This window comes from Pinus tabuliformis, chromosome 2_2, assembly GCF_031772625.1.
Source record: "Pinus tabuliformis cultivar Carrire ecotype Pingquan chromosome 2_2, CPIR1, whole genome shotgun sequence".
Lineage (NCBI taxonomy): Eukaryota > Viridiplantae > Streptophyta > Pinopsida > Pinales > Pinaceae > Pinus > Pinus tabuliformis.
In genome coordinates this window covers 151072000-151088853 of record NC_142300.1, presented here as the reverse complement: position 1 = coordinate 151088853, position 16854 = coordinate 151072000, and the positions used below count along the sequence as shown (strand labels likewise).

Sequence of the window (16854 nt, the reverse complement as noted above, 5' to 3'; positions counted from 1 at the left end):
TATGAGTGGTGTATTGTCTTAGTGAAAACAGCATGGCATGCTGTCAAGAAGCCTTCTAGTGAAAAGGGTAAATAATTGATTCAAGATGAGTTTTAAGTAAACTTCCTACTACCTTATTGTGATATTATATGTTCTCCATTTGTAATGTCCCAAATGGGGATTTTCATTAGAATTTCATGAGGGTTTTATCTCTACACAATTTCACCAATAAATACGACCAAAACACTGGAAATTTGATAAAAACAATTGCTGAAAAATCGGAAAGGCAGAAAGATTTTCTCTTGTTGATAATTACTTGTGATTTCCTTGTGTTCTTATTATTTCTCTTATGTTCTTTTATCTTAGTTCATCAAGCAATTACCAAAACCAAAACACGAAGATCAAGGATACCAGATGTAGGCACTCAGCCAGGGCTAAAACCCTTATATAGGGGAAAACCCGATCAAGAACTCTTCCTTCAGTGATTCAAAATGAGATAGACCAAGACCTTAGACGTATAGACTTCCTTCTCCACCAAGACAGCCTTCCAATGAGATACAACAAACTTCAATGGTCTCTTCTTGTTAAGCAGCTACAACCCAACATCAATCCAGAAATTTCGGCCCCAGCTTCACCAACAGCTTCAGAATTTCGGCCTCCCCAGCAACTGCAGAATTTCAGCCCCTCCAGTAGCTTCACAACTTCACACGTGTGTGAAAAGGAGAGAGCATTTCGACTTCTTATGCTTATGAGAGACCTCCTTCTCTTCCGCTATCCTTTTTCTTCTTCTTCCTTGAAATTCACACTTTTTTTGGCCCTGGAAGTTGCAGATCGAACTTCTTGTGAGTGAATGAAAAATGAGGTCGAGTTGCTACCATTATATAGTGATTCTGCCCCCCAATTTAGGCCAACTTGGTGGAGGAGGCTTAATTTACCTATTTTATAATAAAATAAATTTCTTCTTTTACAAATAATTCCCTAGAGGGTCTTTTACAATATGGCATGGACAAGGACACTTGACATAAACCCTAGAAGCCTTCAATGGAGGTTTTGACCTAAAAACAATTGACCCAAGCATGAAACATATGCTTTAATAAGTCAATTTATTTAATAATAAAAATAAAAAAATTCGTTCTTTTGATAAATATATTCAAATACAATTATGAAGACCAACACTAGTTATATTCTTCAACACTCCCTCTTAACTAGGGAGGTATTTATAATTACCTATATTTATAGAGGGACATGAAAGATATCCAAAATGAACTATGAAGAGTTCTAGCACACTCAATGTTGCAGACTAGATACCTGACCAGGGTAATCTATTCGGGTAGGACTAAGATGGACTAAACCTTTCAGCCAGTCTAGGTACCATCAGGCATACTTACTAACCATCAACCCAGGGATCTAGGTGCGTAGCCAAGGTCAAAGCTCCAAGACCAACGCCACCCTCCCTCTTCGGGATCTAGACATCAACACATAGGCTGACCTGATGTCCTTCCAAGCATCCGCCATTAGATGTTTCATCTCTCCCTAATAAGCTAGATATATCCATTTGTCCACGCATCCTTCCCAAGTGTTCATCCTTCTTTATGAAGAGATTTATCTGTTCAAACACAAACCCCAATCAGCAATAAACTTTCAAATATACATATAGAAGTAAACACAATCCTTCAAGACTCTTAATCATCTTGATTCCACTTAGTTATTTATATTCAAATATTCAGAAGCTTTTCTTCTTTCATTTCTTCAACAACACCAAGACATCAGCAATATATTGCAGATCTATACATTCTCTGATTTGTTCTAAAGGGTATCCATTATGACTATCATAATATGCCCTCCCTCTCAACTAGGGAGATGTATTTTTTTCTTCTAACCATGCTCCCTCTTAACTTGGGGAGATGAACCACTGTTAGTTTTTGTAGCATCGGATGTTTTCTAGCCTTGAAATTTTGTGGAGATGCTAGAATGCATGAGATCTCCAAAACCCAGAATCGTTTTTAGAAATTCCACCTAGAAATGACTTAATTAGATTATTAGTCAGTTTTTAAATATTTCCTAAATCTAAACTTGGAGAATATGACTAATTAATCAGAATTAATTAAGTTAATGTGTGAATCTTCTAGAAACTCACACTGATAGACTTCAAGTTAATCATAGCCATCGATTAAGATCTAATCTTGGTCATTGAAATTTCAATAGAGGATTATAAGAAGTTGTCGATGGGGCTTGTAGAAGACACTTCAACAGTTCAATTTTATGAGCAGATAGATTTCCATAGTAGTAGTAGTCAGTTGCCAGAGAGAGAGCCAGTGAGATCGAAGCAGTGAGAGAGGGGCAGAGACAGTGAAGCTGAAGGAAGGTTTCCAGTTCCAGTGAGTGCATTTAGAGAGAGGCAAGTGAGCCACAGTGAGGCTGATGCAGAGTAGCGTGGTAGTCTCTAGAGGCAATTTCAAATTTGCTGGAGAAAGTTGAGTTTTGGTGCCAAAACCTAGGCAGAGGTTTTAGAGGCCAGGAGAGACATTTTCCCTGACAGCAACAGACAAAACGGCTTGAGGAGAAGTTGTTTCAAGCTGAGTGCAGAAGTCACTGCGCTAGGGTGAAGCAGTAGCTGCGCAAAGCCAGTTTCGGCGGCTCAATTTGAGTTGAGGCCAGACCCTGAATTTACCTGTGGAGTGAGGAAATTCCTTATTAGATTTTTCTTGCTAGTTTTTCTCTATAGGATTACCAGTTTCAGCATCTAGTTGTACTCAAATTATTTCACTGCTGCTTTGTAATAAAACCCTCACCTGTTGCACCAGTTTTCCCAAGTTGGGTTTTTCCAAGAACATTGGTCCAAAAATAATTGTGTAAATTTATGCGTCTCTGCTAACATTTCTTCCAATGTTTATTTCTTCCGCAGTTTTATTTGTGTAGGTTACAGTGTGATTGATTCAGTATTTGCTGTAGCAAACAGTAAATAAATTGTTAAAAAATTATTTAACAATTAGGAGAATTATTTCCAGTTGCTGCAATAGGATTCGGGTTTCCGAATTTTCACATGGTATCAAAGCACAGATGATTAGCCGAAGAGCTCAGTAGTGAAGGAAGAGGGAGTTTCGTTGTTTAGTGTGGGAAACAGATCGAAACCCTAGAGGCAGTGCAATCCCCTTGGCCAACAAGTCAAATTTCTTGAGGAGAATCAATTTTTCTGAGAGAGGGACAGAAAATTCGATCTCTCTAGATTGAGGGATTCCAGAGGCAGAGGGAGAAGCCAGTATTTTTTGCAGAGCAGATCTCTAGCTGGACGCAGTAGTTTTGCAGCAGTTTGCTAGAGCAGAACTAGCGTCGGGTGGAAGAAGAGCACACACTGAGGGAAATTTTTCCTCAAGGAACTTCTAGTCTCAAGAAGTTCGATTTCCCTTGCATATCAGCAGTCATTTTATGCAGAGTTTCTCACTCCAGAAGGGAGTGCGAATAATTGAGTAGAAGGGAAGAAGAGATTTTTTTACATTGTTTGAGATGGCCACTGTTGGACTTCGAGATCAGGTTAGTTTGTATGGTGCTTCCAACTATGTCATCTGGAAGGCAAGGATGTCCTTCCTTCTAGATGAATATGGCATCAAGCCATTTATAGATGCAGTGGTAGCTATCCCCACGGATGCAGATCAGCTGAAGGAGTACAAAAAGGAGATGGCGTGGGCGAAGAGGTTGATCCTTGATGGTGTTCGGGATCACATTGTTTCACACATAGCTGGCAAAGGCACTGCCAGAGAAATGTGGGAGACTCTCACCACGTTGTACTAGAGCACTTCCGAGCAGCAGAAGATGTACTCAGAGGAGAAGCTAAGATGCACTAGAATGTAGAAGGGGGAAGGCATAAACCGCTTCCTCACTAGGATTTAGGAGATCCATGACCAGCTTGCAATTGCTAGGGCAGTGCCTCAACCCACAGAGCTAGTGCGATTGGCACTCAACAATGTCTCAGAGGAGTGGCAGGTATTTGTCCAAAGTATCTTGAGCAAAGACACCTTGCCAAGGTGGGACAAGATGCGGGCTGATTTATAGCAAGAGGAGTTGAGACGAGCTCTAGTAAAGAGTTTCATCAATGGCAGAAACAGTGGGTCAAAGCAGGTGAAGGAGGAGGAGAATGTGGCCCTCGCATTGAAGGGTCCTAATCAAGGACAAGGAGAGCAGCGAAAGAAGAAGAAGGACTTGACAAAGGTCAAGTGCTTCAAGTGTGGCGAGTTTGGCCACTACAGTAACCAATGTCCTCTAAGGAAGAAGGACAAAGAGCAGAAGTAGGACAAGAAGGCAGCATCAACAAAGATCGAATGGTTGTCCTCCAGGCTAGAGGAAGACTCTGCCATGTTTGCTGACATACCCCCAAGAGTCAAGTGGGGTGATTTGGTGTTGTAGCCCTAGAGTGTTGTAGATGGGTAGGATTCTTGAGGAGGTCCACCTCTTGAATCAATACCTTGCTACAAGGGCCCATAGTATTTCAGTAGCAGGATGGATCAGTGGCAGTAGATGCAGTCAGATCAGTGTTGCAGGAAGCGCCCCCCCCCCCCGGATCCTAGGCCGGAATCGCGTCCCGTACGGAAGCGCCCTAAGCGCCCTAGGAGCGCGATTCCATTTTTTCCGAAGCGCGATTCCAAAATTTTAATGCGCTTCCTGGTTTTTGAGAATGTGGATTGCAATGGAGACAGTTCTGTTATGTATTACAGTGACTCAATGTTATTCCTATCACAGTTTCGATGCTACCTTGTTATTCCTATCACAGTTTCGATGCTACCTTGATTTCGATGCTATTACAGTGATCACACTTCGGTGATATTACAGTGATCACACTTCAGTGCAGTGATGCAGTCACAGAAACTCGAATTATCTCTGAAATAAAATTTGGGTACCACAGTAAGGTAATGCAGATTAAAGGTTTTGTGCTACCACAGTCTTGGTGCCTCAACAGTAAGAACAGTCATCAATAGATTTTGGTATAACTACAGTGATACAAATTTGGTATCACAACAGTGAGAAAGTTTTCATCACAATAAGAAGATCTTGGTACCTAACACAGTCTCAATGATAAGGGTTCGGTGAGAAGGTTTCACTGTCAAAGTCTTGACGCATAACAATGATATTACAAGGATAAGGAATTTGCATCACATACATAGAAATTCGATCAAGGCACTTCAGAGTTTCGATGATATTATGTAATGCTTAAATCAAAATTTTCCCATTTAATTTTACAATTGAATTGCTAAATTCATGTAATGCCCAAAACAGAATATAATATCCAAATTAAATTTCGAATTTGTTCTAAAATTTACTAACTACAATTTAAGCAAGAAATTTATCAATTTTAATGCACAGAGGCCTACAGTTGCTCACTTGCTAGATAAATCATAATATGCTCTATGTTTTATGTTTTATAATATGCTTAAAAATTTGATGTATGTTTGTAATAGCTAGAATATAGATGATTGTTGTACATACTAGTAACTGCAATGGAATCATGGATGCCATATCTATCTTGATTTATGCAAAAATATGCATGTTTTCATGTCTTCTACAATTAATTTGGTATTTGGGATGTTTGTTTTGAGTATAAATGCAAAAAAATATAAAAATATATATATATATAGCAGACGCTTCCGCGGACGCTTCGCTTCCTAGATTTTTGGAAAATGACGCTTCCGCGCTCCGCGCTTCCGCTTCGCTCCCGCTTCGCTCCCGCTTCGTGCAACATTGAGTCAGATACCAGAGTGACAAATGCAAAGTCTAGTTGCAATCAAATGTTGGGAGTGCAGTGCAGAGTTGGCAGCAGTGCAGGTGGCACACTGTAGAGTCAGTAGCAGTGCAGATACTAGCAGCGATCAGAGACTTGGGAGATAGATGCATCATACTGATCACAGTTGATTCGTTATTTAGGATGCTTTGTAGTTGCAGATGCTGCAGTTGCAACAACAACAGATGGAGAGCAAGTCACAGTGTGGATGCAGTTCTGGAAACAATTTAGCTGGGTCAGCAACAACAAAGATGCAACACATATCAGAGTTTCGCAGTAGTTGGTAGGCAGCAACAGCCAGACATCAGCAGCATGAAAGGAGATGATGCAGAGACAGAGTGTTGCTACAGGAAGCAGCAATGCTAGAACGCATTCTGTGCTAAGAGGGAGTGTTAGTTTTTGTAGCATCAGATGCGTTCTAGCCTTGAAATTCTGTGGAGAGGCTAAAATGCATGAGATCTCCAAAACCCAGAAATTGTTTCTAGAAATTCCAGCTAAAAATGACTTAATTAGATTATTAGTCAGTTTTTAAATATTTCCTAAGTCTAAACTTAGGGAATATGACTAATTAATCATAATTAATAAAGTTAAGGTGTGAATGTTCTAGAAACTCACACAAATCGACTTCAAGTTAATCTTAGCCATCGATTAAGATCTAATCTTGGTCGTTGAAGTCTCAACAAAGGATTATAAGAAGAAGTAGAAGGGGCTTGGAGAAGACAAGTCAACAATTTGATTTCATGAGCAGATTGATTTCCAGAGTAGCAACAGTCAGTTGCTGGAGAGAGAACCAGTGAGATCGAAGTAGTGAGAGAGGGGCAAAGATAGTGAAGCCGGAGGAAGGTTTCCAGTTCCGGTGAGTGCATTTGAAGAGAGGCAAGTGAGCCACAGTGAGGCTGAAGCAGAGCAGCGCAGTAGCCTTTAGAGGCAATTTCAAATTTGTTGGGGAAAGATGAGTTTCAATGCCAAAAGCTAGGTAGAGGTTCTGGAGGCCAGGAGAGACATTTTCCCAGACAACAGCAGACTAGACGGCTTGAGGAGAAGATGGTTCAAGTTGAGTGCAAAAGTAACTGCGCTAAGGTGATGCAGTAGCTACGCAGAGCTAATTTGGACTACTCAATTTGAGCTGAGGTTAGAGCCCGAATTTGCCTATGGAGTGAGGAAATTCCTAACTAGATTTTTCTTGCCATTTTTTTCTGTAGGATTGCCAGTTTTGGCATCCAGTTGTACTCAGATTATTTCACTGTTACTTAATAATAAAACCCTCAACTGCTGCACCGATTTTCCCAAGTTGGGTTTTTCAAAGAACATTGATCCAAAAATAATTGTGTAAATTTATGTGTGTGCTAGCATTTCTTCCAGCATTTTTTTCTTCTGCAGTTTTATTTGTGTAGGTTGCAGTGTTATTGATTCAGTTTTGTTGTACCAAACAATAAATAAATTGTTAAAAAATAATTTAATAATTAGGAGAATTAGTTCCAGTTGCTGCAATAGGATTCAGGTTTCCGAATTTTCACACCCACTTCCTTCTTCTATAACACCAAAGAACCTTTCATGGCTCTAACCCTTCTTATGGTATAACTTCCTTCATCATGCTTATGCGAACATCTTCATCATCTGAAGATTGTGTTCCTGCAAAACTTTAAACAACAAGTACACCTAAATAGAGACATACAAAAGCATGGAGTTAACTATACCCAAAATTATGTCAATACAATAGAAGCATTAAAACATTCAAACTTTTGAAATCAAATACCTAAACCTAGTTAGGTTCACGAGACACATATGCTAGACATCAAATTCTTGCTAGGGTTTTGTCATAAACCCTAAACTTCATCATCAAGACTTCGAGCAACTCAATCAAGACATCAATCTCATTATATCTAGGGCCTAAATATTACTTTAAGATATATATGACAGACTCTTCTATGATATATTGCAAACCCTATAATCCATCTTCGAGATACAAAGCCTTAGATATCAGCAATTCAATCAAATAACAATTCTACTATGCATCTAAGGTTTCTTTTATCAAAACTAAACCATATTGGAAAACAATATCATCATACCCTAGAATATTAATCTCTACTAGGATTTTGTTACAAACCCTAGATTTCACAAACTAAAACATGAGCATCAATAAATAAATTAGCATATTTGCATATACATATCTAGTTTCATTATTACATACTAGCATTTCATATCAATATCCATACGTACTAGGTAAACCCAAGACACAAACATCAAAGTTAGAAATACAACAAGTTTTCTCTAGGCTAGGGTTTCCATCAAACATACGAACATACACCTAGGGTTTCATTCCTAGGAGCTTACTATAGATATATAAGGGTTTTGCTTATAAACCCTAAAGATCTAGGGATTCAATACATAACATTACATAGAAAACCCTAAAGGACTAGGGTTTTAATCATAACAATACCAAAACCCTAAACATAAAATGAATAGGCTTTCTAGGTTTCATTAACAACCCTAAGTAGACTATGGTTTTATAATCAATATTGACACACCCTTAGGTTAGGGTTTTACAGAGAACCTTTTTAGGTTTCCATAGGAATGATAATTTAATTTAATGAGGGTAGATTCAGTCTAATGATTAATCACCCTACAAGAATCTTTACGATTCAAAACCCTAGACATAACGATGTCGATAATGTAAAGAAAACTTTAAAAGAAAGAATGATCGTACCTTTTGCATGGAGAGAACTTTATAACAAAGCTTATAGTTTAAGACATACCTTTGAGTTGTTTCTTAACAAACCTTGTCGGACATCAATTCCTAAAGGGCAGAACTTCTTCCATGCTTCAAGTCTATCCTTTGAAATCTTCTCCATAATCTTTGTGTATTCTACAATCTTTCCTACCATGGAAAATATAAAAGGTTATTAGCACATAATAGAAACAAATATTAATGTGAGAAGGAAACCAAACATGAGAAGATGAAACCAAGAACAAAATACTTATCTTTTGGTAAAATGGTGGAGACTCCCTCTTAATCCAAACTTGAGGGAAACCTACAACTTATCAAAATAAAAGGTGTTCTAACAAGGCATGTTAGACCTACAAGCTCTATAAATCAAAGCATAAAGGAAAACAACGCAAAACTTAAAGTAGAAGGATATGTAAGGGATCATATCCCTAAGAGTTTCTGGCAAATAGATCTTTTGACTTCGGATTCTTCTATCTTGTTCTTCTTTGGTGGTCCTTCATCATCAATATTCACATGGTCTGTTTCTCTCTTCCCTTTCCTTGGATTCTCTCGACATTGATTCTTATAATGACCCATCTTATGACAATTGTAGCATTCAATCTTTGATAGGTCTACTTTCTTCTTTTTTCCTTTGTACTTCTTGAAGGTTCCCTTCTTCTTGTGATGAGCAGAATAGGCATTCGAAATGTTCTCTTCTTCATCCTCTTCCTTGTTTCTTACTAATGATATTTTGGCTTCTTCTTGACTGCATGCATTCCACATTTGTTTGAATATTGGAGTATCCTTCCACCTGTTGATTCCTGATGCAAAAGCACTCCAAGATTTCGGTAGACCAAGAAGAGCAGTAATTACGAGTTCTTTTTCTACTACAATTTCATCTATTGCCTGAAGTTCATCTCTGATTCTAGAGATCCTTATAAAGAAGGATGCCACAGTATCGTCTTTCATCATCTTTATAGTTCTTAATTCATTCTTGAGGCTTGCTATCTGACCAATGTTCTTGATAGTGAATAACTTGGATAGAGCCTCATACACTTCTTGAGCGAAATCTATCTTGGATATATATAGAATGGTGTTGTCCTTTACTCCATCCACTATTAGGTTCATGGCCAAGATTTCGGTTTCTCTAGCCTTCCTCTAAACTTTGCTTTCTCCGCTTCATTTGTAGGCTTCTAGACTTTTCCTAGACCCAGATCCAAAACTTTGTTCTTTTCGAGGATGAGGTCTATCCTCTTTTCCATGCCTTGTGGTTGGAAGCTCCTTCTAGTTTGTTTTGTCCCTTCATTGAGTTTGACGTAGTTCCTGTAGATAGTAGATTTCTCTTCTTATGTAGTCCTTTTCCCTAATGACCTTCTTTCAATCTCTTTTTCTTCAATAGATCTTCAAACTGTGTTTTTCCTTCTTCTTCACCTTAACTCTGATACCATGTTGAAAAATCAGAGAGGCAGAAAGATTTTCTCTTGTTGATAATTACTTTTGATTTCCTTGTGTTCTTATTATTTTTCTTATGTTATTTTATCTTAGTTCATCAAGCAATTACCAAAACCAAAACACGAAGATTAAGGACACTAGATGTAGGCACTCAGCCAGGGCTAAAACCCCTATATGGGGGAAAACCCAGTCAAGAACTCTTCCTTCAATAATTCAAAATGAGAGAGATCAAGTCATTAGACCTACAGAGCTTCCTCTTGTGAAAATTCCAAAATTGGAATCATATTGCAGCAACTGGTATTATTTTTTCTAACTGATAAACTAATTATTCAGTTTATTGCTATAGCAACATCAAAATAAACACACTGCAACCTTCACAAATCAGAACTATAAAAATAAAATAGTGTTGGAACTGAGAAATACTAGCACACACATAAAAATTAACATTGTTGTTTTTGGACAAAAGTCCCCGGAAAAACCCAATGTGAGAAAACCGGTGTAGCAAATGAGGGTTTTATTTTATTATGCAACAGTAAAATCTAAGTACAATCTATGGATGCCCAACTGACAATCCAATCAGCAAGTATCTGACAGAAATAATTAGAGAGAAAAACTATCTCACCCCACAAGAAATCCTGCTTCTACAGAAAACTACTCGTCCAAACCCCAGCGTAAGCCCTTCTGCGCTGCCTCTCACAAGTGTGGCTTGAATCTACCTCTAAGCAAGTCGTCTAGCCTGCCTCTGCTGCTGGAAGTGACTCTCCGACACTCTAAAAGACTTTCCTGGCCTCTGGAAACTGAATTGACCTCCTCAGCTAAATCAAACTGCTCTGCTTCAGTTATTGTGCAGTCCCTGCATTGCTTCAACGTGGATCACCTTTGTTACTTGTTGTTGTCTCTCCGGATTTAGAAAACTTCTTTTGGGTCACTATCCCTGCCCCTCACTGACCCTGCTTCGATCTCTAGCTTTCCAACAACTGTTGTTGCTCTCTGGAAATCAATCTACCAAGAAAATCGAACTACAGAAGTGCCATGTCCAAGTGCCCATCGACTTCTTATAATCCTCTATTGGGACTACAACGACCAAGTTTAAATCTTAATTAATGGCTAGGATCATCTTGAAGTCAATCCATGTGATTTTCTAAATTATTCTCACCTTATCTCAATTAATACTGATTAATTAACCATATTCCCTAAGTTTAAGCTTAGGAAATATTTAAAAACGGTTAATAATCTAATTGAGACACTTCTAGGTGGAGTCCCCAGAAACAATTTCTGGGTCTTGGAGATCTCATGTATTCTAGCCTTTCCAGCGAATTTCGTGGCTAGAACACTTCCGATGCTACAAAAACTAACACTCCCTCTTAGCAAGGAATGTGTTCTAATGCTGCACACCCTGCCACAACACTCTATCTTTGTATCATCTCCTGTCACGCTATTGATGTTTGGCTGCTGCTTCCCACCAACTACTACGCAACTCTGATGTTGCATCTGTACTGCTGTTGACACTGCCTTACTGCTGCCAACTCTGCATCTGCACTGCAACTCCCTCTCATCTGTTGTTGCTGCAACCGCAACTACAGCAACTGAAAAGCATCCAAAATACTAAATCAACTTTGTTCAGTATGATGCATTTGTCTCCCGAGTCCTGACTGGTACTAGCCTCTGCACTATCACTAAAGTATTTGCGTTGCTGCTGACTCTGCACTGCTACCAACTCTGCACTGCGCTCCTCAGTATCTGACTGCTAGTAGTTTGCAACTATCACTCTGGTTCTAACTGCATCAACTTCCACTGGTCCATCCTACTATTGTGGGCCCCCCGTAGCAAGGTAATGATCCATGAGGTGGACTCCTCAAGGATCCTGCCCAATCTTTGTAGCTCTCTGGGGTTACAACTCCAAGTCACCCCACCTCACACCTGGAGGTATGGCTACCAACATCGTGAAGTATTTCTCCAACTTGGAGGAGAACTTGTCGATCTTAGTTGATGCTGCCTGCTAGTCCTACTTCTCCCGCTTGTCCTTCTTCCTAAGAGGACATTGTGTGTTGTAGTGATCGAGCTCACCACACTTGAAGCACTTGACCTTTGATAGGTCCTATTTCTTCTTTCTCTGCTCCACCTGCCACTGACTGGTACCCTTTGATGTGAGGACCACATTCTCCTCCTCGTTCACCACCTTCGACCACTGCTACTGCTACCAAGATGGAGCTCTTCAACAAAGCTCATCTCAACTCCTCCTGCTGCAGATGGGCCCACATTTTGTCCACTCTTCCAACGACAACAAAACACACCTCTGAAATCAGCGAAGAAAGATAGTCGAGAAAAGGTGAAGATAAGTCGAGTTTGAGCCTCTAGTGCAACGAAGAAGGAGGAGTCTAAACCGATGTTGAAGAGACTATTCTTAGGGTGAAAAATAATCACACGTGCGAGAAATAGAGGACAGTCTGTGGTTACATTAGCAACAAGATCACACTTGTAATGTCCCTTCCGAAATTAAATTGTTACAGGTTTATTTATTCTACAATTTCCACAATTTTGGAGGCCATGGGACCTATGTGATTTTTGGAAAAGACTAAGGAAGGAAAAAGGGGCCGAAATGTTTTGTTGGCAGAGTGTGGGGGCCACCCACATGAGGAAATACGCACCACCTTAGTGGGAAGTTCAAATGACTAAGGAGGGAAAGTCGAATTGCTAGTTGGAGGGGGCCCACATGGGAAAGGAGGCCCACAAATTATAAATAGAGGAGGCTCAACCTCATTTGGTATCTTTTGACATATTGAACTCAACCTTAGTTGCTCGAGCTACTTAGCCAGGTTACTGTGTTGTTTAGCACACGAGTGTCTTCGAGCGGAGATCTCAACCCTTGCTTTGGTGGACTTCGAGTGCCACCCTAGGAAGGCAATTCATACTATCTTGGAGGAGAGCCGATGGAGTTTCACAGTGATATCATTCCGCATTTATCTAAGCCAATACATGTTTCTAGAGGACGCAGAAGGAAAACAAGCAGGTGTTGCTTGTGGGTTCATCCGGGCAGTGACTGTCGGGGGAGTTTGGGCATTGGAGCTACAGTGGAGGATCAACCTTTCGGGAGAGTTTTCGAGCAAGAGGTTGCTGCATTGGAGCAGCTCGTTTTACAGTAACCTGGGCATGTGCAGAGAGCCATCACTGGACTCACATGGGACTTGGAGGAAGGAATTGTAGAGCTGGAGCTCACCGGGAGAAGTAGGAGATCATTTGGAGGGCCATTTGAGGAGGATTGTTGGAGTTGGGAGAGCAAAGATTAACAAGATTAGTCACAATATCAGAATTCGAAATTGGAGGGCCAAGTTGTGAAGGGTCAATTTTTGTAGGTTGAAACCAAGGGAAACCCTTTCTGGGTTTTTCTGGTTTTTGGTCAGGGATCACAGTCCTAATTTTATAGAATTTTCTAAGTAGATCTAAGGGGTCAAACAGGGATCCCAACTCAGCCAGCAGCTACAGGAGCTAAGGGGAATTTGAGCCAAAATTTCGAGGTCAACATTTGGCCAATTCCTTCGTGGGTTATTCTAGGTATTTGGTGGAGAGGTCGGGGTCAATTTCCCATAATTTTTTTAGCACCGTAGGTAGCGTTTCCAGCAACATCTTTGCAGCAGCCAGCATAATTTCACAAGGGCATCATTCCAGTAGTTATTTGTGCCATCTGGGCTTGACATATTACCACATCGGCTTGAGCACGCTTGCCATTGAGGCAAGCCCAGGTGCACCACTTCCACATTATTATACTTTTCTCCCAGATTATAATAAAATGGCTCAGTGGTTGGTTATTCCTAGACTTTTTACGAGTGTGCACTGAATGTTTCAATTTTATGGTGTTGTTTTTATTGTTTGGTTTGCATAGCACTATTTTTCCTAGTTTGGAACATTACAGTGGTATCAAAGCATGATCTTGGCCCAGCTATGGGAAATTAGCCAGAAGATCATGGAAGCTTTGGGTATGAGTGCATAGTAACGGGTGAAACCGGAGACAAACCCATGGCTCAAGGGAAATCCAGTATGCAAAAATTCCGGGGTAAAATTCATTGGGACGATCAGAGGTTGGCCTAGTTGAGGAGGATCACAGACGAAACCCATCCTCATCCTTACAACGGAGACATTAGAGGTGAGCAAGTCGTGGGGATGCAACCATCTACATCATGTGGGGAAACTCGACTAGATCAGGGCACCAAATCTCCTAAAAAGGAGCAGGCAGGACAAAGACAGTTAGAGGGTGAGACCAAGGGATGCTTTTGCTGGTGGAGACCAGGCTTTAGATATCAGGAGCTAAAAGGGGAGGTTGAGCATGATGCTGAGAGCCCACTGGATGTTGAGGGGCACGTCAATATACCCGGTGTGGTGTAGGAGTCACTTTTATTAGAGACCTCTTCGATAGCCCCAGTTGACACCTTGGTGGAGAGGATAGAGCCTACACACATAGAGCCATCTATTGAGGGGGTGCCACCCATGGATGAGATGCCGACAATTGTTGAGGTATCTGGAGTTGTGATCGCGTTTACAGGTGATAGATGCCCACAGCAGTTCCATCAGTTTTAGGCTGACCTTCTAGCATTAAAAAGGAAGGTTGTATTAGTGCGAGATGCTATTCTACAACAGAACAAGGAGTTGGAGGGCATGAGAGTGGTTTGTGCCGAGTCCAACGCCAAATTGACTCACGTTGGGGAGTGGTTGGACTCTCTACTGGTGCAACTAGAGTGAACGTTGGGGCGTGAGAGCAGCCCCTTTCAGGCATACATAGACGGGGCCGACAGCTGTGTTAGGCTACCTTTGCCCACTGGACAAAGAGAGACAGACCTACCTAGTCAGATTTCATGTGTTGCGTCGGGATTTGATGTAAAACCTCTCCCTTACATCCAGGAAAATTTCCTAGACCATTCCTATTGCAGATTGAGGAGAAATAAGGAGAGTTTGCAGCAGATAGAGCTGCTGGGGACACAATCTCTATTGAGGAGGGTGTAGCACCAATTTTGGGTAATTCCAGGAGGTCGAAATTAGCCCAAAACATTTTTGGGTTTCGACAGTCAGTGGTCAAGGAGTTGGATCCTAATTTTGCAGAATTTTTTGGGAATTTCGGTGCTCCAAACGGCAGAATTATCTGGCAGCCAGTGGGGAGGAGAGAGCTAAAATTTTGGGTCCAGATGGTCGGTAGAATTTTTCAAAACCCTTAATGGGCTCATGTTGCGAACATCACGATTTCTTCAAAAAATCGCAATTTTTTCGCTGAGCTGATATAATTGTTGATTTTTTATTTTCAAAAAATCGTGAAAACATTGCAATCGTGGCAGGGGAAAACAATGACTTACTAATGCGATTTTGTGGTTTTTTTTCTCATTTTTTTCAGACAAAGGGCAAGAGTGAGAGCTAAGGAGGAGGAGAATTCATCTACAAGGGAAAGAGAATAGAAAAGTGAAGGAATTGTTGAAATTTCTAAGTATTGCCTGTTAGAAATTTTATCTGTATTCTCTAGTTTATTTCGCCTACTTGTTTAATTACTAACAATTTATTTAACCATATAAATACTGAAATAAACACAATACAATCTCAACCATCTGTAGATCATCATCTGAAAGAAATAGACAAACACACGAGTGACACCGTTATTTTTGGACAAACGTCCCCGGAAAAACCCAACTTGGGAAAACAAGTGCAACAGTTCTAAGGGTTTTTATTATTAAGCATCTTTTCTGAGTACACTGGGTGCCAAACTGGCTCACCCAACAGAGATAAAAAATCTGGCAGTAATACCTCTCTTCGGAAGCAGATATTCTGAAAGTTTGCCCCATGAAACCCTCTCCAGCACAATCTGAAACTCTGCACCAGCCCTATTATCCTTTGCATCAGCCTGAAACCCTCTGCGTTAGCCCTCTGAGGCTCTACGCAGCCTCTCTGGCCCTCTGCATCACTCCTGCAGCCTCTGCGTGGATGACGCAGGCCCTTCTGGCCTCTGCGCAATCCCTGTTAGCCTCTGCGTGGCTCTATTTCTACCTTTCTGCCTTTGCGCTAGTCTTCTGGCACTATCTCTACCTCTCTGCCTCGTACTCACTGCCCCTTGCTACAACTTTGATCACTGATTCAATTTCTCTTAGCAAACCCCGCTCTAGAAAATCGAATGACTGATCACTTTGGTGTATTCTCCAACTGACCCTCAAGCCTCCTCTTATACTTTTTTTGTTGAGTCTTCAACGATCGAGATTACATCTCTAATCAATGGCTAAGATTAGATTTGGCTTGATCCATGTCCTTTAGAACCTTCTAACCCAATTTTATATTAATAACCATTAATATTTTATTTTTCCTAAGTTTAGAGTTAGGAACTCCATTAAAAATATTTATTATTTTAATATCTCCTTAACTGGGTAGAATCTACCCAAACCATTTTTGGAGATTGGAGATCTCATGTGCTTTAGCCTCTCCACCAATTTTCATGGCTAGATCACATCCGATGCTACCCCAAATCAACGCTCCCTCTTAGCGAGGACTATGCTCTGGTAATACTCCACACTGAGCATCACCACGGTTATACGACACCAATACCTGTGCTGATGCTAGGCCTCCCCGCCCAACATCCTCTGCACTGTTGTATCCTATACTGCTGCCTATGGCTCTGCCACTACCACTGCTACATCCGTACAACAGCTCCCTTTGCATTCGTGTTGTTGCTGGTCCTTTCTCCCAACACTACATCTGCACTATAGTTCTCTCTAATCATGTTTCATCATGCTACTGCTACTGATACTGCACTACAACTCAGTTACTGAGAAGTAATTAACTAATCCACCCAACTACTGATATCCTTGTCAGGCTAGAAACCCTCCCGATGTTGAAGCTCTCTCTACCGCTATCATGTGCTCCCTCTGTTGCCTCTGCGTTGTTGCAACAACTCTATGCCTCTCGCACTGCTGCAAACCTC

General features: G+C 40.7%; 1 protein-coding gene across 2 annotated transcripts in view; it reads right to left on the bottom strand.

Moving 5' to 3' along the window:
• Positions 1–16854, bottom strand: part of MRL1 (Pentatricopeptide repeat (PPR) superfamily protein) — a 403655-nt gene that overhangs the window by 187666 nt on the left and 199135 nt on the right. The window lies entirely within an intron of this gene.